Genomic DNA, 26,725 nt, shown 5'->3' with positions numbered 1-26,725 from the left:
CAAAGCTGAATCCTACAACGGTCGCAATGAAACATCTTAGAGACAAAAACTCTGCAGCTTCAGACGTATTTGAAAAGGCAAGTAAAGCTCCTGTGTCCTGGAAGTAGTAAACACGTTGTACAGCAAGAGCACATTTTATCCATTTAATTATTAGCATCATAGGAGTAGCCCTATGATAGAGTTACTCTGACTATTGTAAAAAAAAAAAAAAAAAGTTATTTTACACAACAAAACTTCTGTTTTCCTATCAATTGTACATAGTTTCAATAAGGATATTAGAACTTCTACCAAGTGTGGTCTCCTGTTTTGCTAAATAGGAAAGCCTTGCTTTTTCTAAATGTGTGCTGTATTGCCTACTTCTAACAGCTTTTGCCCCTAATTATTACTGCTAAAATAGTGTCACTCTATAATTTTTTTGTAATCTTCCATTCTTCATGAGAAAGAACCACAACCTTCAAAAAGTAAACAACCAGCCAGCTAATGGGAACATAAAATATGACATAGGGATGGACAATTACTGTATCATTTATCCTCACCATGAAAAGTAAAATAGTGTGATAACAACTATTTATACTGTAATAAGTAATAATGTTTGCGAACACCCAAAGTGAAAGAAAGATTTGGATTGTTTTGACTTTTGTCCACTGTAGTTTCCATGAGAACAGCAATAAAAACTCTCTTTACTTTTCAAGATGCCACTGAATTCAATAATTGCGTAATATTTAGTTGTACAGTGTCATTACATAATTTAACTTTTGTTCCAAAGTAGCTGTTTTGATAATGGATAAGAGTTGTTTTTACCTTTTGAGATCACAGAAGTCTACTTTGGTCTATCAAACAAGCTAATCGCTATTAGCTGTTAGCTTTAGCCTCTTGGTCCACTCAGTTTGAAATTAAACTGTAAGAAGATGCCAAGAGGTCTTTCTGTTGCGTGCAAGATGTTCACTATACATAACTCTTTTTTTGTTGTTGTTTCTGAACCTCATTTACAAAACTCTAAACTATTTCTTATGGTAGAAACAATGAGTTTTGTAGCAGGTAAACATCTTGGAGACATTGAGCAGACAACTCGGTGAGGTCTGTTTCTTAAAAGGTTTTTTGTTCTCCTGGTCCTTCTTACAATGTAACCTGCTCCCAGTGTTTGGGAACTCAGTTTGGTTGAGGTGATTCTCTTATCTGCACTGAGCAGGTAGGGAACTCGGCGTCTGGTGGCAACATGGAAGCCACCATCAAAGTCACAACCTTCCCGCTAGATGTCTGCCTTCAACAAGTCGGCCCTACTCCGGGGTCTGTGGAGAGCAGATAATGGCCTCTGGACTCCTCGGTTTAACTGACAGGTTTAAGGGAGGAGAGAGTCTTATTATGCCTGTATGTGAAGAGCTGTGGAGTAATTATATTTGTGCAGTGAGCAGAGGCAGTAGTACTCCTCGCAGTAAACAAGCTGATTATAGAACTTTGTTACCTAATAAAGCAGTAACTTTTTTCTTTCTTTCTACGGCAAATCAGTGTAACGTCTGGAGCGTTAAAGTTGCCGGTTCAAGCAGATTCCAAGTGCTGCATTTACATAAACTGGCTGGTTTACAGATTGGCAAGCCGTCTAATGGCCCCATTCAAGTGTTTACCCCATGACATAAGTCGGCTAAGACTTTAATGAGACGACCTAATGAAGAATGAGAACAGTCGAGGAGGTCTGAAAACTCCAGCTATGCCAAGTGGTCCTAGGAGAGTCGTGAGGGTGGCAACGTCTTTATAATGGTCAGCGGCTTCACCAGCTGGATAGTAAAAAGTGTGTGTGCCGGAAACCTTGTGCTTGTCATTAACACCTCAGACGCATGTAAAGCTAACCTGTCACAACGTCGTGTTCTCTTTTACAGCCCGTAACTCCTGTAGTTTCAACAAAACGTTTCTGCTGCAGTTCAGTTAATTGTGGGGAGCATGAGGCAACAACAGGTTGCAGAAAATGTTGAAGTGGGTCTGCCGGGCCAATCTGTGGCGCTGCAACACTGCCAGAGAACAACAAAAGAAGCACCAAACGGCACAGGGTTTGGTGCTTGCGAGAGCGATGCACATGCAGAATAGAGAGAACAAGAACTCGGCGTCTTCAAATTTACACACTCTGGTCTGCCAAGATGCCAAAACGACTAAAAACCTTTGCAGGTACACCTACAACTGTCTCTGTGTGGACGAGGTCTTGAATTATCAACTGGAAAAAGGAAAAGCAGATAATTATTGTTTCTTCCTTAAACCACTTTTGATCGTGACTGACCAATCCACTTTGGCTACCCTAGTGGTTTTATAGAAATTAAGTTGATTGATTGATGCAGATCAGGAATGACCCACAGCAGCTGCAGATGTCCTGAGACAATTGTCCAGCTACCACAATGTGGCTCTAGTCAAACTCAGTCATATTCATATGCTTGCCTTTGTTTCCTGCAAGTAAAACATCAACTTTCAGGAAAGTTGCGGAAGCTTTAATCGTGTTCGCTTGCATAGAAAGTCGTGTTCATTTTGGGGAGGTGTGGACGCGTAATCGAACTCAGATGCGGACCAAAAAGTGCCGGTTTGGTTGAAGTGGACTCTGGCGCGGTTCGAATGCACATGCGACCGCATGCTGACCGGAAACGGCTCCAAAAGCAGGAAGTAGACTACAGCACACGGCATTCTGGGAAAATACAACCAAAACAACACATAGTCTAGCGCTAGCAAGAGAAAGGACTAAAGGTCTTTTGCCAAAGACAAAAAAGAAATTCTACAACCATTAAAATCTGACGCCAGCGCATCTTTGTTTACATCAGTGTCGTCTTTAGAAGTTTTCCGGTTGTTTCTTCTGGGTTTTTTGGTGCAGGGCCACGACAGGAGAGGGAACGGGTTTTTCAGAGAATTTGGTTTGTTAGACACGGTGCTGAGTGAAAGAGAACCGCACCAACTGACAATGTAACAAATGTCACACAGGTGGAAAACACCCTAAAAGGTGCCATGACAACAAGACAATCGGTGTAATTCACTTCACTTGTCAGTAGTCGTGATATAATACCGGATTGGGGTACATTGCCTGGATGACGATTAAAGACTACAATAACACACATGGCTCTATATGACATAAAATGGCACAATAAGTACATGATTTATTATGCCCAGCGAGGAACATCTATCTTATTTTGACAAACTATAATTTAATCCAAAAAAACAGAGTTTGTTTCAGTGTTCGTTGGTCAATGAGCTGAATCTGTTGCAGTGCAGGAGAGCCGTGTTATGGTAATCAACCCTGAGTGACTAAGCTGCCAGCTAAACTAAAACATGGATAAGAGAAGCCTGCAAACTGTTTCAGCATCTGCAGCAGGGAAGGAAGGGCTTTCAGTTAATACTGTCTTTGCAAAACGTTTCAAGACTTTTACGTCATTTGAGAACTCATTTGTAGAGATTTTTTTTGTATTTTATAGAGAGCTAAGTGTTACTCAGTTGAGTAAAAAGTGAGGTTACATAGAGCGACGTGAGAACAGGCCACACTTTTTGTAACTCATCACTTTTCTCAATACTTTCTATACTGAATACTAAAAACGCTGCCACATGTATGACTTGGGCATAGTGAGGCTTTTTCCATCCAATTGCAACAGAGTCATCAACTAGCTTGATTTAATAATAATAAAAAGCTTTATTATTGGACTTAAGAGTTATAGCTCAAGAGTTACATTCTTTCCTATTTCAAAATAAATGTCAGTGATAAATGGAATAGGGTGTCAAGCTTAAAGCAGACACCTTCATGCTAAATTCACCAGATACTTACATGTAGATAGGGCCAGATACCATAAACACATTCTCCTTTGGTTTAATGTCTTTTTCATAAAATGGCAGAGAAAGTTCTGGAAAGAGTTTGCAGCAGAGATTAGCCGGCCCATTCCCTTCCATGTTTCTGTCTTTGGACCGCCAATACAGTGAAAACGAGAGGATGAAACGAAACAAAACATTTACGTTCTACTGTCCTGGTAATGGCTATAAAGGAGTGCTGTCCGTCACCGTTATTACGGTATTGTTTTTATCTGTTGTTGTTTTTAAAAAGTAGTCAATAAATTTCACAGTCAGTATGATTACATCTGTAATATGAAGTATGTCACTTTAGCAGCAGCAGAAATTAGGATAATTGATGCTTTCCTGTTTTGAAAACAAAAAGTTAATCTCACAAATTTGTGGACAGTCTTTGTGCCTATTCACAGTTCAGTAACTGATTGGCTGAACCCCAAGAGAGAAAATGAGGACGACTGTAGATGTTAGTTTCTGTGGTGGTGCCAATACCATTTCCACTGTGTGTATTAATGTAGGTTAAGGTATGCTTGTTGTGTGAACTGTTAAGAATTATGAGCATTCTTAGAGAAGCTCTCAAGTATTTGCAGATGGTTTAAGCTATTTACAGGCGGTTTTGTTTCCTAACCCCCCTGAATAACAGCGGCTCACTATGATAATACCATGCAAAGGTTTTGGGGTTTTTTCTTCACATTTATCATACTGAGAGAATCTCATTTTGGCTTTTCAGGATAAAGATTCCTGAGACAGAAAAAAATAAATAAATCAGCATTTTGAATTCGTACCAAACCTCCTCTAATCCTTGACTAGGTAAAATTAGACCTCTATGTTGGAAGAAAATTTTTTTTCTGGTCTATTTTTAGCCAGAATGTAAAACAATAGACAGATTTTCTCCAAGGAAAACACCACGTCCAGAACTCATTCACAGTTTTACATGAGATTAAAAATAATCCTGCACACAAACAGACGCTCATTTAGATCCCTAACAAACACAGAGTCTGGGTCGAAGCACCTCTTGCTGAGTCACTGGAACCGTTCGGTACCAGCAGACCCTGCAAAGGAAACCGGAGCAGCTTCATTACACGACGGTAGCTCAAACACACAGAAGGAGGAACACTGACTAATCTGGAAAAACAGCAGCTTTGCTTGGCATCAATCGTCCTCTTGCAAACATTCCCTATACTCACACACACACACACACACACACACACATACACATATCACAGACGAGGATGGTGCAACAGCAGCATCCTCCTCAGCATGAATGAATCATCAGAAGAACAGTGATCTGTTTTGGAGTGCATACGACGGCTGCTTGCTCGTTTTAACCAAATTACATACCTCCCACCCTCACACTCCCACACACACCGTCTCTGTCGTCTCGCGCTGCACCCGGGTCCGGATTTGCACAGTCATTCGTCCTGCCCCGGATAAAAACAAGCGCGGGGAGAGCGACGCTGTCGTTCTGTTGCCAGCGTGCTGCATGGAAACCATGGCAATGGTAGAGAGAAAAACATCAGCTAGGGGAGGGGCAGCAGGAGGAGGAAGTCAATGAGTTCATCTGCATCACCTGGATGGGAGTCATCTCCAGAGCCACTCCAATGCCTTACGGGGACCTGGGCTGTGCTTTGATATGCGGGGCCCCATTTTCGGTAAATTTCAACAACCATTAGGAACCAGAAAATGCCAGTTTTCACTGCCAGTCAGCAATAACTGAAAGAAAGCTAACCTTTCCTAACACTAACTAGGCTGTTTGGAGATACTTTCCGTCGTGCTTCTTAAGATTACACTGATTCCAACCCACAACAGTATGTCCGTTAGGCAGATGACTGTAGGTTGCTTCGGTGATTATCAATTTTTTGATTCTTGAAGATCAATTTTTCACTGCTTGGATTTCCAGAGTTCATAATGGCTCAATTACATTACAAACGTGTGCAAATCTTTAGCTGTATTCTGCTAATGCTGAAAAAACACAATTTCACAATTGCGACGTTTCCATTAAATAAGAAATTAAATCAAAATCACAAGTAAATAAGCTTGTTAATGTGATAAGTCATTAAAAATCATGGCAGCGATGGATGTAAACAATTAAATGAGCTACAGTCATAATTCAGCAATAGAGCTAGCGCTCACCATCTATCACCCGCCAGAAGAGACAACAGCGTTTTATGCAGGCAGTGACAAGCCCCGCCTACCTGGCAGCGACTACGTATGCGGTGTTTTGGGGAAATCGTAGTCTGCAATTTTAGAGAAGAACTATGGATTCAACACGTTCGAACGACAACTTCTCATGAACTATGTGATGCTGTGAGGCCTCTGATGGAACCAGCTGCACATTCCCCGAAAAAAGAAAGAAAAAAAAATCATCATCCTCCTACGACTTCCTGTCGTCTTCTTTGTCGTTTTTGGCAGTAGTATTGTCCGGTTGTAGATCACATGACTTTTGTGATGCAGAAGAAGAAAAATTGTTCTTTTGCAAAATACATCTATTTGGATACGGCCAAAAAAAAAAACCACTGCATACTAAAGATAAAAAATTTTATCAAAAAAAAACGTGAATTGGCGGGTTTCCTTAAGCAAGTTTATTTTCATAATTTTGCCCAGTTTTATGGTCAATGGAAATATGGCCAGTAATGTCAGCATGTCTGATACCGTCTTGTTTGACGAGGATATTTAACAGCTTCTCTTTATTTGTAGTTTGAATTCAGGTCAACTCTATGGCGGGATGTTTGGGTAAAGCTCAGATTTTATCGTTTTATTAAGAAAAAAAAGTCACATTACCAGAATAAAGTTGTAATATCAACTTTAAAGTTGTACTTTTAGTAGAATTTGTATGAGAAAAATAAAAAGATTAATATGAGGAATATTGAGCATCTTTGGTATGAGTTTTACACAAAGTATTTCATGTTTTAACACATCAGCATCAACTGATCAGATCCAGAATGTCCTGGTAACTTTATTGAAGCTTTTTTCTCAATAAAACAACTTTTTTCTTCTAACTTTAAGATTTTTTTTTCTATTGCATCTTTATTCTACTAACATTGAGACTCTTTTATCTCGATTTAACAAATAATTCTCGCCCTAATACGCCGTCATACAACTCAGAAGATTGAAATAAAAGCCCCTTTTTGAAATAATTTCTGTCGTGTGGAAATTGTTTTTTTTGAGAATGAAAGCAAAGAAAATAAAGAAAAATTCCATTAAAATCAAATCTGGTATGAAAAAAATCTGAAACTTTTAGCCACATCACCCGGCCCTTTAGGTTCTTACCTGAGCAGGTAGCCTGGCTAATTGACTAATATGGTCAATGTTACTAATATGATAAAATAATATGAGACTGTTATGCTGGTGTTGATATTCATCACTGTAAACACTTCAAACTGCAGCTAAATGAATTTTACTCTACAAATGAATCATCTAAATAACTGTGATAACCAATAGATTTAACCAGCAGGAACGATATACTGTCCCAATAATCATTGCGATAAACGATAATATTGTTGTTTTCAGACAATTGTCCAGCAATTTAATACTTTTTCTATAAAGCTTTTTTTTGTTTGTTTGTTTTTTTTAAAGAAGGGGCTCAATCTTCAAAAATCTTACTCCTAGCTTCAAAGTTCTGACATGTGTTTGAGAAGTCCTTCACTCCGGGAGAGCTCCCCCTGCTGGCCTGGAGGAACAAAGAACGCTGCTCGGTTTGCTTGTGCTTTGGGCCGACTCTCGTTATCTCTAGTCTGTTTACAGTTTATCTAGTTTAGCTCACAGCTGAATGGATTTATGTCATGGAATCAAACAAAACAAGGTCAAAAAAGCACTCAAATCAAACTCCATTGTTTTTAAATGGCTATATTAAAGAAATCTGTTGTGCTTTACTAAAAGCTTCCGTCATTTGCTATGGAATAGGGGGTATCCAGTATTTTCATAGGGGAAAAATAGGTTAATTACTGTGCTTCTCCATCACCTGCAATAAGTGGATGAAGACACGACCTGACTAAATCCTTCTCGCTGGCTGAACCTTACTTGCCCGTCCTTCTGTCAGGCTAGATTTAAGAGAGCTGATTGTTTAACGACTTTGTGCTGTCTCATGCCCCAATTTCCTCTATCCCACATAAGAGAGAGGAAGAAAAAAAAAGAAGAAAAAGAACCTCCACTGCGCATAAAAGTAAAAGAACCTGCTTCCCGGATGCTGGAGAATGTTGCGCAACACAAACAAGCGAAAAGAAACCCGACTGATACGCAGTGCCGGGAGGACAGACGTCATGTCTGTGTGCAGAAAATGGGAGAGAAAGCTGAGCGAGAACAAAAAGAAAATTTGCAAAAATACACGCAGCTGTCATCCCACACGAGAAGCTGTCACAATAAAGGCAGGACAGTTTCTTCTACGTACCGTTGTAGATGACGATGAGCCACTTTCAGCAGAGAGTTGTGTGTGTAGAAGCCGGACAGAAATGTCGCCGTTACGTGTGATTGTCAGAGTGTGTGTGTGTGTTGGAGACAGAGAGAGGGAGAGAGAGAGAGAGAAAGAGGGTGTGTGTGTGTGTCAGGGTAGAGACAGGAGGACAGAGGAGGAGATTTGGCAACATTTGGAGAAGAACGCAGCGTAGCGGTGGAGCGCAGCGCGCCGAGATGCGGCAACATCCGTCTGCAGGCAGCCGAGCAGCGGCGTGCGGAGCGACCAGGGAGGGGCGCACCGAACACACACACACACACACACGCAAACACACACCAGCCCACACGCAAACACACACACTGCACCAGGAGTAACTCATTCACTGCTGGGCTGTAAACACGAGACTCACAGATTGGCGGCGTTTATGCGAGACGACGTTACTCCGTGTGCATCTGTCCTCACTTCCATGTTAATATTAAAATATTAGCGGCAATGAGCGTTGACTGTAGCAGAACGCAGTGCAGCAAATTGCTCGGTGAGTACGTAAACTTGAATCTGGAGTGAAAGAGGACTGTGTGGCGTCAAATGAATATTAACACTGGATAATTAATAATTAATGCCTGGACTTCAGGGTAGTATTTTCTTATAATTCACTAAACACACTTTAGCAGGAAGGGGGTACAAAATGTATTTTAGTATTTTAGTGGATGTTTAAAGTCAAACGGGACCAAACATGTAAGTTTCTGTTCCCACATTTCTGGGAGAAAAGTCCACTTGCCGATGCTGTGACTCAGCAGCTGGCTAATGTATTTAAATAAATTCACTGTCTATGATAACAAGGTTAGACAGAACTAAAGGAGAAAGTATAAAATCATTCAGAGTATTATGATTCCCACAATTATGATTTTAAAGAGGCAGAATTATGTAAAATAGATTTTTTTAAGCTTTACATCTTGCTATAATGTAATTCCCCATCAAAAAAACCTAGAGTGTCACCTTGATGTTTTCATGCACGCTTGAGAAATCCTTTAATCTCCATGGCAACCATTTAGCTGTCCAAAATGTCTGGTTGGACCTAATTCTACCTTAATGATGCAGCTCCTCCTCTGAGCTGCAGTTTCTAAGCTTCTGCCTCACAGAGCAGCCCTCCCCCATCACTACAACCACTCAGCTCCTTCAGACTAGCCAGCAGCAATTAGCAAACAGCTGGTAAAAACGTTGTTAAAGGGTTAATAGAGGAGCCATGTTGTGATGACTTCCTGAAGGCGGAGTTTCAGAAGGAGCCCAATTTCCCAATTTCAAGGCGTGAAATTACAAGGTCAAATTTAGTTTAAGTCACATTTGATCCAATTTGGCTGTTAGTACCAATAGTGCATGTCTGTCAGCAACTAACGGTGATATTTGGTTATTATTAGGTGACGTAGTTGCAAAGGGTCAAGAATAGACCCTTTGCCTAATAGTCATTAATCGTAAGGGGGAAATTACTCTTTCTCACAATGTTGGTGGACTTTGATAGGACTTTTCCCTTTAGCAAAGAAATTTGTTGAAAAGTGATTTCAGTATTTACTCTTAGTCGTTTTTCATTGTCTGAAAGTGTAACAAAAACATTTGTGGGAATGTGGAAAACACAGCATAAGGTACTCATTTAGCACCTTTTATTTATCTGTCACATTTATTTCACTATGATTATTTTTGCACAATCATAGTTTAAGGATGAGTAAGTATTTACCCCAAAGCCCCAAGAACAAGGTAGTGCAGACACGTGGCTGATGATAAGACCGCTCTATTAAGACATGTTTTACACACGAAGGCACATGTGTCAAATCCAAGGCCCACTGTGGCTATTTGTTTGGCCTTCTAGAGACTGAAAGTTGTAGTCGTCAAATCAAAAGAGATGCTCTTACAACATGCAGTCACCAGATGCAGACTTTCTACCATGCAGTGACAGCAGCCGGCCACCAGAGGGTAGTGTCGTCACATTGACGTTCATCTAAAGGACGTTTTCTTAGCAAGACCGAAGATTCTTCTTACAAGACTGCTGTCTGGAGACTGCAGGTATTTTCAAATATTTATTTGGGGAAAGTTCCATGTTTATACGGCACAGCCGAGACACCTCGAGTCAGCTGTAGTTGTGATGCCAGGCCACTATAAGGTGCTGTGATTTTATCATCGTCAAAATGCACGCACGCTTTGGTGCAAAAGGGGTGGAGAGATGGAAGGGCGTGTTACCGAAAAGCTACACTCCCAGACCGAGTTTTCAAAAGGTGTGGGCGTCAGAAACCACGATCACCGATGACGCATAAAAGAGAGGCTGGATCGCAACGAAAATATTACAGCTTCGCTCAAAACCGGTGTTCTGTCAGATAGCCATACATGTCAGAATAGCATACATATGGTAAGAGCGCATGCGCACGCATGCGCATTCTGCAGGAGGTCCGCCATACTGAGAGGAGTCGTCAGCTTGTCATACGCGAGAAGAGACACAATAAAAAGTAACTAAATAAATTAAATTTAATGCTGCTGCAGCTGCAGTAAACTACAAAACACGTCCTAAAACACGCCCTGTTTAAATTCACGTCCCCCACTTCCTTAATATTTTTGGGTTGGATAACATGTCTGCTAACTTGGATAGCATGTCGTGTATGAAAACGCAATTTTTACCCACACTGAAACTGGGGCAAAACCAGTGTTTCACTTTTGAAAAAAATCCTTATCTACGTCATGATTCTATGTTGCTGATTAAATAAAATCATATGGTAATGACAACGTATACATGTCTGAGCTAAGCGTATGACTATCTGACAACGTATCTGACAACGTATGCTGAAACGTATGCAAACGTATGCTGATCTGACAGATATAGTTTGTCAGTTTGTCATACGCGTATGACGATCTGACAATGTATGGCTATCTGACAGAACACCGGCTCCGTGTAAACCGTAACGACGTTTAGAAACAATTAAGTTATACTAAAATGTCCAAGAAAAGAAAAATAGAAGCTGAAGAAGATTGAATAAGTGCTTCGCGGCCGAATACCTGTTCGTGCTTCTGGAAGACAAAAACAGAGTCTTCTGTTTCAGGAAAGTATCAGCTTACACTGGGTTACCGTTAGCCTCCAGGAAAAAAACGTTGGAAGAAGAGTTAAATAAGAGCCTGCACTCCCAGCAGATTTTATTATTTAGTCGTAAGAAGTACTCTTCAAAAGCAGAGACAGCTATTTATTAATATTGTAAGAGCTTGTTAATGGGTAGTTTCATCAATACATTCGACCACTACCGGTCCTTTGAGGACATTCATGATCTTGATGTGGGTTGAAATTAAAGCAACCACCGGATTGATGAAGATGAAGACGGTTCGCATCAGATGACCAGTGTTACATGAGGTTGTATTTAAGGCAGGTCAAGGAGAAGATGTGCTCATCGGAGCTCTAGTCTCACCTAAAAAATCTTCATCATCACCCTGTTGGGAAAACGTCCTCCCACAACACTGTTAATTACATATTTACAAGCCAAATTACTATCATGTTGTGTGACAACGTACAGCAGCCCACCGAACCTCTCCTAAACCTCTCTCAGCTAGTTCACATCCCACTAAGGTGATTTATGTGTTTAAATATTTAGTAATTTTACCTCTTCCTGCCACATAACTTTGATAAACGACGACCAGTTATCTTATACTAAAGTGTATTTTCTTTAGTTAATGTCCTGCATCTAATTTATAATTGAATGCTGTTTTGACAGCTTTATATGTGTGTGTGTGTGTGTGTGTGTGTGTGTGTGTGTGTGTGTGTGTGTGTGTGTGTGTGTGTGTGTGAAAACAGAGTCATGTGTGTACGGCGGCACCACCTGCTGCACTGTTGTATCCGGTGATGCTGTGAGCTCAAACACAAACACGCTTCGTCTATTTTTCTGCTCCCTTTTGCAACCTGAATGAATCCTGTCAGCTGATCAGAGTCCATTCAGTGGACGCTGACGCCCCGAGGCTTCGCCTACTAACCTTAAACTACCAATCAGGAGAAGCTGTGAAAGGTCTCGTTCATATGCGGAGACAGCTAAAAGGTTATGGACAGCAGGACGAAGGCGGTCGTTGTTCTCTGTAAATAACAAATTTATAGAACATAAATAATAATTTTAAAAAAATCATACAGGTATTTTTCTTCCTGATTAACTTTGACAAATCAGAAAGAGGTGGGCTATCTCGTGCACATTTACCTGATGCTTAATAATTCATAACTTCACTTAGATTAACGAGCAAAAGTGCCGTTTTAAAATATCTTCATGTGGTTTGGCCTGATGTCACATCCTGTTTGTCTCCAAAGGGAAGTATTTCCCTTTCTTCTTTCCCTGTGAAGTAGCTTAGCTCGAAACCGTCCCCGGGGCGATTGTTACGAGTGAAAAAATAACTAATTATGGAAACGGAGAATCGAAATCTGTTGCCAAGCACCATATGCAGATCTGAATTGGTTTTTGTCAAACTTTTTCATGTGCCATCCCTTTATTTTCTCCACCCAGCAGGTTCGGTTCGTTCCCTCCATATTTTCCTCCTTACATCTCAGAATGCAGCGATGACAAACTCTGGGATCAATATCAACGCTTTGCATAATTGAACTCCTGCCTTCATTATGTATGAACCACAGTGGAGGGAAGCATCCATCACTTTTCCTTTCTTTCCTCTGCTCTCGTCCTCTAGGTGAAGTGAAGCTCATGTGGTGTTCGAGCAACAGAGGGAAATCAGGTCATGAATATCAGAGGGTTGCTAGTTGAGGATCCTTTAAAAAAAGAGGAGATGTGTTCCTAATACGGCAGATACACGTATCGCGATACTCGTGATCGATACCTATAGAAAATCCAGTAGAATTTTGATCATTTCGCCAAACTCCGATCCAGAACCGCACGGCATTGTGGGAGATGTAGGCTTAGAAAATAGATCTTAGATTGATACACTTTGATTCCACCATGTGGAAATGTATGTGTCACAGCACAAAAGAAAACACAACTGCAATAAACAACAATCAATCAAATCATAATAGAAAACAATATAAAATGACTAAAGGCTACTCAGCATGCAGGGGTGGACATTTATTGTATTGTTTACATTTGTCATAATGTAATATATTGTCACAATAAATTCCAATTAATGACAAAACCCATAAAACTGTCTGCATTGTCAGGATTTTACTGTTTTTACTATTTTTCTCCCCTGTTCAATAAAACTGTACCAATGAATACAAATGAATTTGAAAATATGGATACTACTCGGCTGGAATTTACTGACACAAATCACATTTCTTTATGTGACTGGTGAACTAATGAAGCTTATCACAAGTTGAATGTTTTTCTAGAGCAGAACTTGGGTTTGTGGGGCTGCGATTGCTGTGGCAGACAGTTTCCTAAAAGAAAAGTAATCAGTATTTCTTATTGTCAATTTTGCTGTTATCGCAATAGTACCACAAAATATCCTGATAAAACTTTAGCTCCATTTGAACCACCAATAACTTCATGTGTAAAAGTGATTCTTTAAAAAGGATCTGTGATGTTGTGCCTAGAAAAATAATGTATAAGAAATAACTTAAGAAACTGTGATGCTGTACAATGCCAAGATGAGCGAAAACAAAGGCAGTCGTGGTAGGGAGTGGTACAGATATTTTAATGATTTATCAGTGCTACTTTACCGGTTATACAGTCTGAATAGCCTGTGAAATCTTTCCTTCCTACACCGTGGGTGTATCAGTCTGCTGCTGAAGGAGCTGCTTAAGGCCTCCATAGTCTCATAAAGGGGTGAGAGGCGTTATTATAATTGCGTTCAGCTTAGCTAATGTTCTCCTCTCACCACCTTCTCAATGCAGTCCAGAGTCCAGAACTAAAGGCTTCTGGCTCTTCAACCTCTCACAGTTAACTAAAGAGGTTGGTGGTATCAACAAACTCATCTACTCTTTGGTTAGCTAGCAACAACTTGCGAAGTAGCAGTTTCCTGCCCTTTTTTCTCTGAAAAGGTCAATTTAGCTAAAACCAGAAAACAAAACATACAAGGAACTTTTACCCAGTATTGTTGGACAACCAAAGAAAGATCACATAAAGATACATCTAAAGCCAGTGTGTAGTACAGGAACAACAGCACTACGCTTTCAATGGATCAGAAACTGCTCAAAAAACACATAAAACGATTTACCTGAAATGCCCCAATAGAAAGGTTTCCCTTCTCCAATGAGCTGTCCTGGGTTAGAATTAAAAAGTACAAAGTGTCAAAAAGCGTAAATGCATTTTGTAACAGGAGGCTAACAAAATGTTTTAGTCCACATGGGAAGAGCGGAACCATCTGAAAGAGATTACTGGGGAGTAGCACATGATGACAGTGCAGTTTAGGCACAGATGGATTAGCGCCAGTACGCACGCAGAGTGGCCAAGACCATACAGCAGTTCCATACGGCTTCCACCCAGAACAGGTCGACCAAAGTGGCCGAGTGCCCGTATTCATGGTCATGTCTCTTCAAAATACGCATATGAGTGCTGCCAGCATTGCTGAAGAGGTTGACTGCTTATGGTTTAAGCAGACAGTCTCAGACTGTCTGGTTTATGCTTAAACCATACCCCTCACACTGGACCAATTTGGTCTCCATGGCTTCCATCCCAGAATGAAGTCTCTTCTAAAGATGATGCACAAGAAAGCCCGCAAACGGTTTAGTGAAAGAAAACAGACTAAGGCTAAAGATTACTGGAAACATGTCTTATGGTTGAATGAGAACAAGAGAAACATATTTGGTTCAGATGGTGTGAAGTAAGTGTAGCAGCGATCAGGTGAATTGTACAAAGAGTGTCTTGCCTACTGTCAAGCCTGGTGGTGGCAGCGTCATGGTTTGGGGACAAACTGTGGGGAGCTACAGTTTGCTGTATAGTAAGAACTCTTGTTCTATAACAGGTTCGGTTCACGTGTCTCCAAACACCATTGTTTGTTGAGAGCCACCACCCATTTCCATTCCTCTTGGGAACCGTGCATACGTGATCAACAGGGGGCATTGCACAACATGGGAGAAGAGCATAGTAGCAAGATGGAGGACACCTTGTGCCTCTGCGGTCTTTGTTTGCTGCAAGTATTTATTGTTTCTTTGTCCCCAGTTTGACAAGCCCATGGGGTGATACAACAGATTATGCGACTGCTCGCACTGAAGAGCCAGTTGTGCCCGAATGACATCAGATTTGGTGTTCAGGAGCCTGGTTCTGGTGGAAATGCAACACGTTTGACAACTGGAAAGGGTTTCACTCCAGGATGGTGGAAAAGCCCTGTGAGGGAGTCCAACATGATGACCAACCCAAACGCACCTCTAAGACGACCACCACCTTGCTAAAGAAGCTGAAGGTTAAGGTGTTGGAGGCCAATCATGTCCTCTGACCTAAACCCTTTTGAGCAACTGCTGGATTTTCAAACAGAAAATGAAGGAGCACAATGTCTCTAACATCCACCAGCTCTATTACGTCGTTATGGAGGAGTTAAAGAGGATCCCAGTGGCAGCCTATGAAGCCCTGGTGAAGAGCCCAAGAGAGTTAGGGCAGTCCTGGACAATAATGGCGTCCACACAAAATATTGTTTTTGTAGCCAGCAGATTAGATTAGATTAGATTTTCATGGCTGCAAGTGGAGTTACTTTGAGGGGACAACAAATTTATGCCCTTGTACAAGTTGCACACTGACTACTTTACATTGTAGCAAAGTTTATCAAAGACCATAAGTAGACGACAGAGCATTTTAATCATAAAACAAACAGACCTGCAGAATAGCAAAGGTGTGAAATGACCATGCATTTCTCTTCAGACCAGATTTCACCATGACCGTGGAAAGCAGCGGTATTCATGAGGTCCATTCAGTTGGTATCAAGCCTCAAAGTCTGCAATCAAGTGGAAATGATTTTGAAAGAACAAGTCAGTTATAATCGCCCACAACGAAACCCTCTCCTGAATCGAACATGAAATTTTTATGTTCCGCTAACCGAGGGAAAGCAACAGCACTCACAAGCTCCTTGCCCCGCTCAATGCCGCGGGGCGCAGAGGGAACGTTTGCTAGAGAGCACAGGACAAGACGATGTGCAAGGAGGCAGAAGAAGCAGCATTTCCTCACATGTTCCACTAACAGCCGGGGAAATGGAAACCAAAAGCTTCTCACTGGTGGAGTGTGTGAACATAAACACAGAATGTCAACACAAAAGCAGTGTGGTTATGAGAGAGGTGTCTGGGGTTGTAGATGTGTTGGGTGGATGATAAACCACAGTCAAATCAAATGATTTAGCACAAAGCGAGAAGTAGTGTTCAGAGAAACATATCCTTTGCACTGTTTATCTTACAGACCAGATCAATGTGGATTTCTAAGACAACAGATGGTCAATCGTGACGCCTAATAGTGCTAATAGGTCGGTGCCTGATTGATTTCTTTAATATGGATGGTATTGGGAACTCTGGCAATCAGAGAAATTGATTTTTGGATGCATTAGTTGTATTTATTTCAAGAACATTTGTCGTCTGAAAAACAAAAAGAAATTACTATTCAGTTGTCATGGAAATAGTCTACAGTGAAGGACATTCAAAACAACTTCTGCCATGCCCAGGTCTTCGTGTTCTTATCTCACCCTGAGATAAGAACACAAAACCCCCAAAGACGTCTCTAGAAAGCTTAAGATCTCATCATGGGACCTGAAGCAATTCCTCCTCTACACAAGACTTCCTTTGGGCCCCACAGGCATGCCAGGAGACCAAGGCAGTCCAAATATTTGCCCAGGACAAAATGTACTTTTGTTCTTATATTTTTGTACTTGAAGATGTTCTGTTTTTCATCCCTTTTCAAATAATCTCTTATTTTCTCTCTTTCTCTTTTAAAGTTTGTCAAAGTGCATCTTTAAGTGTGAGAGTGCTTAAAAAACCCTGCCTAGAAAACAAATACTCAGACCAGATCCGAATGTACAAAACAAAGTGAAAATTTGTGGGTTTTTTTTGTAAAGCCTGGATTAATGAACTGCCTTATTTGTTCAGTATTATTAGTTAACTAAGGATTTTTTCCTGTTACTTTGTATGATTATCACAGCAGTCTCAGTGTTTTAATTGTCAATGAAGCATTGAAAGCATTGATCGATTCTGTTGGCATTCCAATTTCTTTTCAAGTAACCGAAAATGGAAGACGTTATAGTACAAAATATATAGGCTACCTAACAGTGAATTAGCTGATGTTTTGTCTGACAGGACGACTTCAGGGGTTTCAGGAGGAATTTAGCAGTAATGAAGATCCAGGGCTGTAGTCTGCCATTGGACGAAAGCCCTTTAACGTTCCCAGTCATAACGTCTGTGCCGGCCTGTGCTCAATCACTTTGCTCTAAGCGGTCCAGATGAGCCGTTCGGTGATGAAGATCCCTCCTTCCCTGCTTCCAATATGGAAGACGGAGACACCATTTGTCACAGGAAGTAATATTTCAGCAGCAGAAGGTGATTCGCAGTGAGAATAAAAAAGAACAATGGTGTCATTAAAGTGAGATAGATAAATGTTGGTGGACCTGCAGCAACTGGCGGTTCTCAAATTTCGAGGTTTGTCCATCAGTAGGTGACTTAATTGAGACTTTATGTGTGTGTGTAGGTTACAGTGTTTTACAGTATAATATTTAACAAGTGGCTTTGTGCTTGTACTGGTTCCATTAGCAGACTGTTTTACTTATAACAAGACATTTTTCCCATATTATAAGTGAAATAGTCTGCCAATGGTAACAGTACTTTTTCATCAATATTAAGAAATTATTTACTTAAAACAAGCGCCTATATCTTGCTGAAAAGCTACTTTTAGGTTAGTTTTGTCTTATTTCCAAACAAACTTAAAAGTTAAAAGACTGAAACACATGCACTTTGTGTTTTCATAGTGCATGAAGCATAGAGCTGGTAAATTATGTTCAACACAACTCATATATTCACACATCCTATTTATATTACATGTAACAGACACAGAAATACTAATCAGAGTCCAATCAGACAATAAACATTAAAAAAACATTTTTTGCATTAACAAGTAGTTGAGTGGAGCCCCAGTATTTACAAACCACAGTTAGCCGCAAATAGCTAAAATACTCAAAACTCCCCTCTAAAAACGTGTATGGATACCTATTTTAATAGTTCAAAAACAAAATACACCTTAATATGCATTAATACACAGAGTGAAAACTGTCTTAGAGTTGCAGCATATACTAACACAGTTCTTCATTGGCGCAGACAGAGGGTCTGCATATAGCAGCATGTGTTATCATTGGACCATTGTTTGTGACATAGGAGTAGCAGTTGTATATGTTTGTTCTTTTTTATTAAATTACTTTTATCAATTCTGCACCCAGTATCTCTGCTGCAGAATTTGTCAACATGTCCAATAAGTTGCACAAGCCTGGCAATAGATGGAGATCAAACTACAGGCAAAGTGAACGTTACAGCAGGGAATGAACACTTCAACCGAGGTGACGTGGAAATAAAATCGCTCTCAAAAATCCACCATTCACTTGGAAATGTTCGTATAATCCAAACATTGTTTTCTCCGCTTGTTAATTTTGAGATCCGTGTGAGAGAATCACCAGTGGACGAACTTTTAAATCGTCTTTTGAAATGATAAAGCTGAGGTTGAGTCAGAACCAGTACGTATAAGAGTTTGAATGAGCAAGAAGGCAGTTTGATTAGATATGAAGTCGGTAAGATATCTGACACAAATTTTAAAGTTAAGTATCTTAAGAGCTTGGCTGAAGATGTGGAGCTAAAGCTTTGGGATGAGCGTTTCTAAAGTAGACGCTCTCTTTAAAAACTGGAAACAAAAGACGGCTCAGAGGAATCTGGAAATCCATCTCCTGCACCTTTCCTGATTTGCTAATATTTCTGTGATGATGTAAAAATACAGTGCTTTTAAAGAGTCTTCTTTGATAAAAATCCCTTATTTCATGGGAAATATTTTTTTTAATTAATTGTCATTAGTTTATAGAGTTTCGTTTTCAATTTAGGCTATAGGGATTGCTTTGCAAAATCGACAGAGTAAAACATGTACGGGGCTGAATACTTTTCACATGTACTGTATTTCATCTTCCTCATTGACGTATTTCTGCCCTTTGAGGAAAGGGTTCCCCCCCAACCCCCACCATTTTTTTATGTAAAACGATGCATTTAGAGCAGAAATTGCAGCTGCATGAATACTAGATGAGGCTGCTCTGGCTGCAGTGGAGGAGGAGATAAATCACGGCACCGCTGACTGAGCGCTTGTGGAAAAAGAAGAGGGTGTGCCCAGAACCCTGCTGACGTACCGACACCTGATTTTATGTTGATGTTTGGGAGAGGAGCGCCTTAAAAACAAGCGGTTGGATTTCTAGAATAGCCAAGGAGAAAGCTTCATCAAGAGAAAGGTGCAAATTCTAATTTCAGTCAAAACCAGACATTAACATGCACCAAGTAATTTCCAAAACTATTGTTATTATTATCCTACGCAGATAGAAGTCCTGTCAGTAACTCTAGTTAAGCTGAAACAAGAAGTTTGGTCGGATTTAACTTCACATGGTGAGAAAAAAAAAGTGTCTGTGTCTTTGGTGTATGTGAATATCTTGTTTCGAATATGTTGTTCGTTGAAAGAATACACTTTTTATTGATTATTTTCTACTTTAATCTCTAAATTATCGTTGGCCTGTGCTGTAAGAAAGTTCAGAGAAAATCTCTTGATCAGCGTTTTTATACGCCAACAAATCTGCTGAAACTGCAGTTGTGTCAAATGTGACGTAGTCTGAGAGTTCTATGAAAGTTTGGGTTTTTTCTAACATATTTGTACAAATTAATATTTAATTTTAAAAAAAATTACCAAAGCTGAAAACACGCAATAAAACATTGCAAATAAAACAAACAAACAACGAACTGCCGGTAACTCGGGGTCCCACATCCTTGTAAATCCGGCCCTGCATACTGGAGCGTTATTTACCTAAAGCCACAAATCTTTAAGCATAATTGAGATGAAAACAAGACACACAAACTAGTGAAAAGGTATCAGAATATTATGTAGATACCGTAAGAGGAGCCTTTCACAGGCTGACAGCCTCTTCCTACTAATCATGACAACATTATAAACATGTCCGCCTGCTGTCGTACCAGTGGCGGCCATCTCATCCTCCGCAGCAGGAGAAAGCCCCCCCAAGCTGGTTTGATTCATAAATCCTGTGAGAAGTCTCTGATTGGATGGAAAAGTCATTTTTGAATTATAAAAAATGGAGGATATTGATATAAATGATCCGATTTCAATCATCTCTCCAGTTATATACCATGAACGCTGCCCATCCTCCAACAACAACTTTAACTTCACCTTGATTAAATCTAATTTAGGCCTCTTTAACCTTTCATCTCTCACATCACTAGGGCCTCCTGGGACTCGTCCCACTCCAGGGTCGCCACGGCAACAGCCATAACCACTACATCCCCTTGACACGGGGAGCAAATTGGGTCCACCAGTGATTGTGAATCTTTAAACAAACCCCCATGGGGCCTCACTCTCTCTCTCTCTCCGTCAGCGGGCGCCATGGAAACAACACTCCGCCACGTTCCTGTTCATAAACGCCACTGAGGTCGGGCTGCGGGTAACCAATGTTTATCTTTGAAGCGATGAATTATTTGTTTATTCGGCTAAAAAGCAGCGCTCACATAATCGCCATAAATCTGTGAAGCCACAACGATCTGCTAGGTTCCTTTAAGCGTCGCTGACGGCCAAAAATCAATCGGAGGAATTGAAAAGGTTTGTTTACTAAACGAACGCAGGCGGCGTAGATCAACCCGGAGCTCCTTAAAAACACGACTGCTTCCAGTTGGCTGCAATGTATCTTAGCTGAATATTTATGTGAAGCCAAGGGGAAACAAAACATGGTTTCCATTTTGTTTCCCCAAATAAACAGTTGAAGAGTATGGCCTACTTCCTAATTAAGCCCCTTTTACACTGCTACCCCCACAAAAAAACTAAAATCCTGTGGAACCAATCAGAAGTCATCTACTCGTCTGCCTGAACATGTTTTAATGGCGGACAGTCTAAGCTGAAAGGCTGGAAAGTGAAATGGTCAATAAATCTGACCTTCACGGCAGAGTAACACTTAACGTCACGTTTGGATTTAACATAAGTTATTTTATAGTTTATTTCTTTTATGGAATACTTGTAAAATGTTTGACAGGAAAAACGTGGAAATTGTCTCGCGTACAAATAAACTTTACTTGCTTTGTGGCACGAGCTGCGACGAAACGGTCCAGATTCATGCGTTAGAATGGCCCAGTCAAAGTCCAGACCTACACACAACTGAGAATCCGTGGCAAGACCTTAAGGTTGGTGTTCAGAGAAGCTTTTCGTGCTTCTCTGGAAGCTCCACATTTTGTTATGATAAAAATAGAATCTGTCATTATCATTATTGATCCAACGAAGCTTGAGCTGTTTTGCTCAAATTGTGAAAAAAGCAAAAACTTGTTAAAAAAGAAGGATATCGTTTTCCCACCATTTTATATTTATTCACTTTAACATAAATACCAACAAAATCCATCGGAGCTCATCGCTGTGAAGAGACAAAATGCAAAAAGACTCAAAGGGGCACAAATTATTTTTAAAACTACTTCTGAATATGACTATAACTACTAAAAAGAAAGCCTGTCTCAATAGTCAACAAACCAATAAACTGGACCCTATATACAAAACATGATTCATATTTTTTGAAAGACAATTTTGTTGCAGAAACTTCACAATCCATTTTATTATGGTTTCAGTTGTGTGTGGTTTTTATTTCCTGTTTTGATTGATTGTGCTCGGTTGTGTTAAACTTTGGACATTTAAAATGTAAAATGTTTAGTGTTCCGGTTCATAATTGCATTATCACCCCATCGTCATCGCATTACTTCAGAATAATCTCGAAACACCAATATTATCGCTTATCGCAATCGTTTCTGGGACGATTTATCATCATACTGATATGCCTTCTAGAAAGATTGTACTTATGTAACATGGCAGTCTGTCAGGAATGCTCAGTTTTTACAAAACCGCCATCGCTCTGGACACCTCTTATTAGAGATCGGATCATATGGTCTTTCATGACTAAGCCATCTCACTGAGATTAACCTGTGTGTGCACGTAGGCTCCAAACGTAACGATTGCTCTGAGTTTATTCCCACATATTCTCTCCCTCCTCCCGCCCTCGCCTCGCCCCGGCAGGGAAGGACGTGATGCTACTTCACTTCAAAGGCTGTGGGACCTTTGGGACGCTCAGAGCTCCCTTCTTACCACAAACCAACAGGAATATTCACCAATCTGCTCAGGAACAACTCTAAGGAATCGCTGCACTGAAATACTAACATAACAGCATGTGGTGAAATATTAAAGCTGCAGTATGTAACGTTCATAAAAAAAAATATTTGTATGTTGTTTTAGGTGTTTGTTGAAATTGTCACCATGCCGTGACGGTAATCTGTGGAAAAATCCCAGTGCTATCTAGAAAGAGACAATCAGAGAACCAGGAGGTAAAAGCGGCCTTAGCGCTGTCAATCAACCTTGTGTATGTGCTGCTCACACACTCTGCTGTCCTGTCTGCTACGCTGCAGCTGCTTCACCACAACAAAGCCTAACGCTAGTTAGCATAGACGAGCATTACTGACAGCACTAACACCCTCCCCCTGGCTCTGATTGGTTGAATTTGACCAATCACATTACTGTCATTTCTTCCGACAGTAATAGAAGCTCTAAAAAATGGTGATGGGGATCTTCCTTTTTTTTTTAGGTTATCTGTCTTATATTATACTGTCACAACACGGTGACACTTCTAACAAACATGGCTGAAACATATTTTGGTAACTTACATACTGCAGCTTTAACAGCAGTTTTTATTCAAGCCGATCATATTTAGATTTTGCGCTCGCTCTGACAGGAAGTGATGTGGATCTGCCCTGCAAGGCCTTTTCAAAGGATTAGCAGCTGGTGAACAATACAGATATATTAATATGCGCATAGAAAACAGGTCTCTGAACAAACGAACCAGTAAAATCAGGAGCAAACTCGGAAACATGAGCACATTTTACTTCTCTTTCATTCACCTGTTTTCAGGCAACACACTAACACACAGAAGTACAGTAGTTCTGTCTTAAAAACGGTATCTGAGCTAAATCCAAACCCACACACCTGTGAGATTAGTGTGGGCGTGTTAACCAGAGTAAATCGCTGACACTAATCCACGGCCCGTCTCACGCGCTCCTGTGTGGGCGGCCTGAGCGCTGTTTTTGAGCCTAAAGAGAGCCAAGAAAATATGAAGTCATTTCTGCATTACACGGTTTCTACACTAGGGGGAGGGCAATTCTCACTGTGTGGCTCGCGCCACCGATCAGCAGCGTCGTCACTCTGACTGAATGTGGCCATTAAAAGAGAAGTGATCACAGCGGAAAACTCCGGGAGGAGTTTCAAACCCGAGATCGATCAACTCTGCCAGCGCACTTCTTTGGCTGTATTTGTTTCTGCTGCTTTGCAGTAATAACTCCATGAGGACTCACCACGGAGACGCTAAAGAAGTTAGAGGAATAAATAATAAGAGTGTGCCGGTCGAGTTTCTGGTTTAAGATTACATGCGCAACCTTTTAATGTCAATACATGCCGGCCACACTGTTGAAATATGAACTGATGTTTGGTTTTATAGTGTCCAAAGTTTTTGCAATGAGGGCCAAAAGGCTTGTGGGTCACGAAAAGCTATCTTTAATTACAAATACAAAAATAAACTAACTAAATTTGTCGCATGTCTTCCCCCTTTCCTGTCAGCCTGTCATATAAGGGACACTAGAGCCATAAAAAGACCCCCTGGAGGGGAAAAAAAATGCAGTAAGTGGATTTAGGTGGAAAAAAACTTTTGCAAACCCGTTACCTGATTAAAAAAAATAAATTAAAAATCAAGTTTTCAAATCTTCAGAATGTGAGCATGTGCAAGCTGTACTTCTTAAGTTTACACAACTCCACTAACTCGATCATGTTGAACTGGTTCTACTAGTACACATAACTCTACTGTCAAACCAAATTAGTTTTTTTTAACTTCTGTTTTTTATTATTATTCCTGTATGTAACCAGGTACAAAAAAAAAAGACTCACTGAGATCCAGATCTTGTTTTCAGGAGGAACCTGGGCAGAAATCAGCAACAAACAACAACCTGGTTACACAAAACTAAAGCTAATTAATTACCAAACAGTTTAAAAACAGTTTGGTAATTTCTAGCACATTTCTACTGTTTCTACTGCAAAGCAGCAGAAACAAATACAGCCAATGACTGATAAAATCACGATGGAACTTATGTTAACTTAATAAATCTGATGAAGCTGTGGAGTCCACATTTTCACCTTAAAACTACTTTATGTGATAAATAAAAAAGTTGCTGGCGATAGCACAATGCATTGTGGGATAGATGCATACCCCTTCACATTACTTCAAATTAAATTTGTCCATTTTTAGGATCTCTATTTACTTAAATGAAGTGGTTAGTATAATTATGTAAAAAAAAAAAAAAAAAAGCAGTTGAATCCAATTAGTTCAATAAAAGTCACCCAAAAATTCACTGGACTATATATAAACATTAACAATGAATTACTGTGTCTTGTATAGTTTTCACACAGTACAGTCTTACTGTTGTGTTTGTTGCTTACAGATTTAAAAGTGTTAAACTCATGTCGTCTACTCAGGACAAGAGCTCTTTCAAAAACAAAAACACTTTTTTTTTTTTTTTTGCCTGAAGATGATTAAAACCTTTTAGGAAATAAATCCTGGGTGCGGCGAATCACCATTCGTGTTGCCATAGCGACATTCTTCTGGACTCCTCACCACGTCTGTCAGGAGGAGGCCCACGGTGGCTGGATTTTAATATCCCTGCAGAGAAATTTTGGGGCCCCCGGTGCCAGTTTTTCTGACGTTGTAATCCCCCTCAGATGGATACCCTGCGACACGAATGAAACGCCACAACTGTCCGAAATAATTACCTTCTAAAGCGATTGTTAAAGGGGTGAAATAACAGCCAGTCCTGAGTCTGTTGTCAAACCTCTGAGTGTGTGTGTGTGCGTGTGCATGTATGTGTGTGTGTGTGTGTGTGTGAAAGATCCCATGAACCCCTTATCTGACAGATGATTCAGCATTTTTAGTATTTTCATAGTGCTCTCTGAGCTTATTCTGTCCTGTAGACACAGAGAACACACCCAGAGACACTGCAGCGCTCCTTCTGCTGTCTACTTGATATGACACATGAACACAGTCAGAATACTATCAAATATGGTGGAAATGGATCAAAATGTGATATTTCCTTTCATTTTTCATCATATTTGTTGACTTTTTCTACTAATAATTGTGGGGGGGGGTTACAAGAAAGTAGCCGCATCTCCATTACAAATGTGCACAATTTATGTCAATATTCCGCTAATGTGGAAAATAACACTATTTATGATAAGTAATGATAAGTCGTAAACAAAACATGACGCGCCATCACCCTCCTACCCCTTCCTGTTTTCTTTGTCGTTTCCACCAGGAGTAACATCTGGATGCTGGTGGGAAATCGCAGCTTTCTTTCCGAAATACGCTAATGTCGATACAGACGACAAACCACCTCATCCTAGCGCAAAATTATTTTTAGCGAAAAGTGAGCTTTATTTATTTTCATTTTCGTAATTCCAATGTGTGCAAATACATGGTGAATGGAAACGAAGATAGAAGGCTGAACTAGTTCACTAAAACCTTTCCTGCTCGGATATGTTGGCCAGGCAGGTGCGCCGTCACCTTTTCATTTACCTCATATGGTGCTAATAAATCTAGAAACCCAGGTGAAGACACTCTTATATCCCTTTCTCTATCGCTGCCTCCAGGTTTAAAGATAATGAAGTCTAATTACAGCCAGCGCTTCAGCTGATAATTTCCTGCCGCGTAAATTTCTCACCCAGAAATAATGTGAGGTGAAAAAAAAGATCGACATTCCTACAGTCCAACAACTGGCAATCAGTCACCAATCAGAAATTGGCACATAATACCCATTTGCACAGGTCAACCAAAGGTTTTAATGCCATTTGAACTGTTTTTTCATCCCCACTTTGCTAATGCATTTTATTGGGATTTAATACAAGGTAGTGCACAAGTATGAAGAAAAAAAAATTACTTAAAAGTAAAATCTGAAAAGTGGAGAATGTGTTTACATTCAGCCCACTTTATGTAATTTAATTTTAGTTTAGTAAGTATTCAAACGTTTGCTGGTAGACCAGCATAAATGGCATCCAGGGGCGAAAAGAAGCGTTGCCATGACGACGTGCTAAAAGGGGAGTGTCGGTATGGGTGGGAGGTTCTTAAAGAGACAGAGGTCAAATTTCTTTTAAGTCGTTTTAGATATGTACTTAACATAAACGCAAAGCAACATTTGACATATTACAGACAATCAACTAAGTACTTATAATCTCTTAGTGATCAATATTGTTTCCTGTTTAGATAGAAATTATATTATTAAAATATCACCAACTTTAAAAGTCTTCCCAAAACCCA

General features: G+C 40.2%; 1 protein-coding gene and 1 long non-coding RNA gene across 5 annotated transcripts in view; both read right to left on the bottom strand.

The window, feature by feature from the left end:
- The window catches only part of map1ab (microtubule-associated protein 1Ab), a 65,465-nt gene that overhangs the window by 33,924 nt on the left and 4,816 nt on the right, over positions 1–26,725 (bottom strand). Inside the window, exon 1 of one of the 4 annotated variants that reach the window (XM_044125498.1) lies at positions 8,186–8,461. The exons of 1 other annotated variant lie outside the window; for it this stretch is intronic. The gene's annotated coding sequence lies outside the window, so the exon portion shown is untranslated. Of the gene's footprint in view, positions 1–5,139; positions 5,182–8,185; positions 8,462–26,725 lie in introns of those variants that run through there. 2 more of the 4 variants (XM_044125497.1, XM_044125499.1) reach the window with 2 other exon arrangements.
- On the bottom strand, positions 15,962–17,573 carry LOC122835977. The gene is made up of 3 exons (XR_006371380.1): positions 17,375–17,573; positions 16,192–16,340; positions 15,962–16,066 (listed from the first exon to the last, which is right to left on the bottom strand). It is a non-coding gene; the product is annotated as an uncharacterized LOC122835977 (long non-coding RNA).

This window comes from Gambusia affinis, linkage group LG08 (genome assembly GCF_019740435.1).
Source record: "Gambusia affinis linkage group LG08, SWU_Gaff_1.0, whole genome shotgun sequence".
Taxonomy (NCBI): domain Eukaryota; kingdom Metazoa; phylum Chordata; class Actinopteri; order Cyprinodontiformes; family Poeciliidae; genus Gambusia; species Gambusia affinis.
The sequence above is the reverse complement of the archived record's forward strand: the minus strand, read 5'-3'. Positions and strand labels throughout refer to the sequence as shown.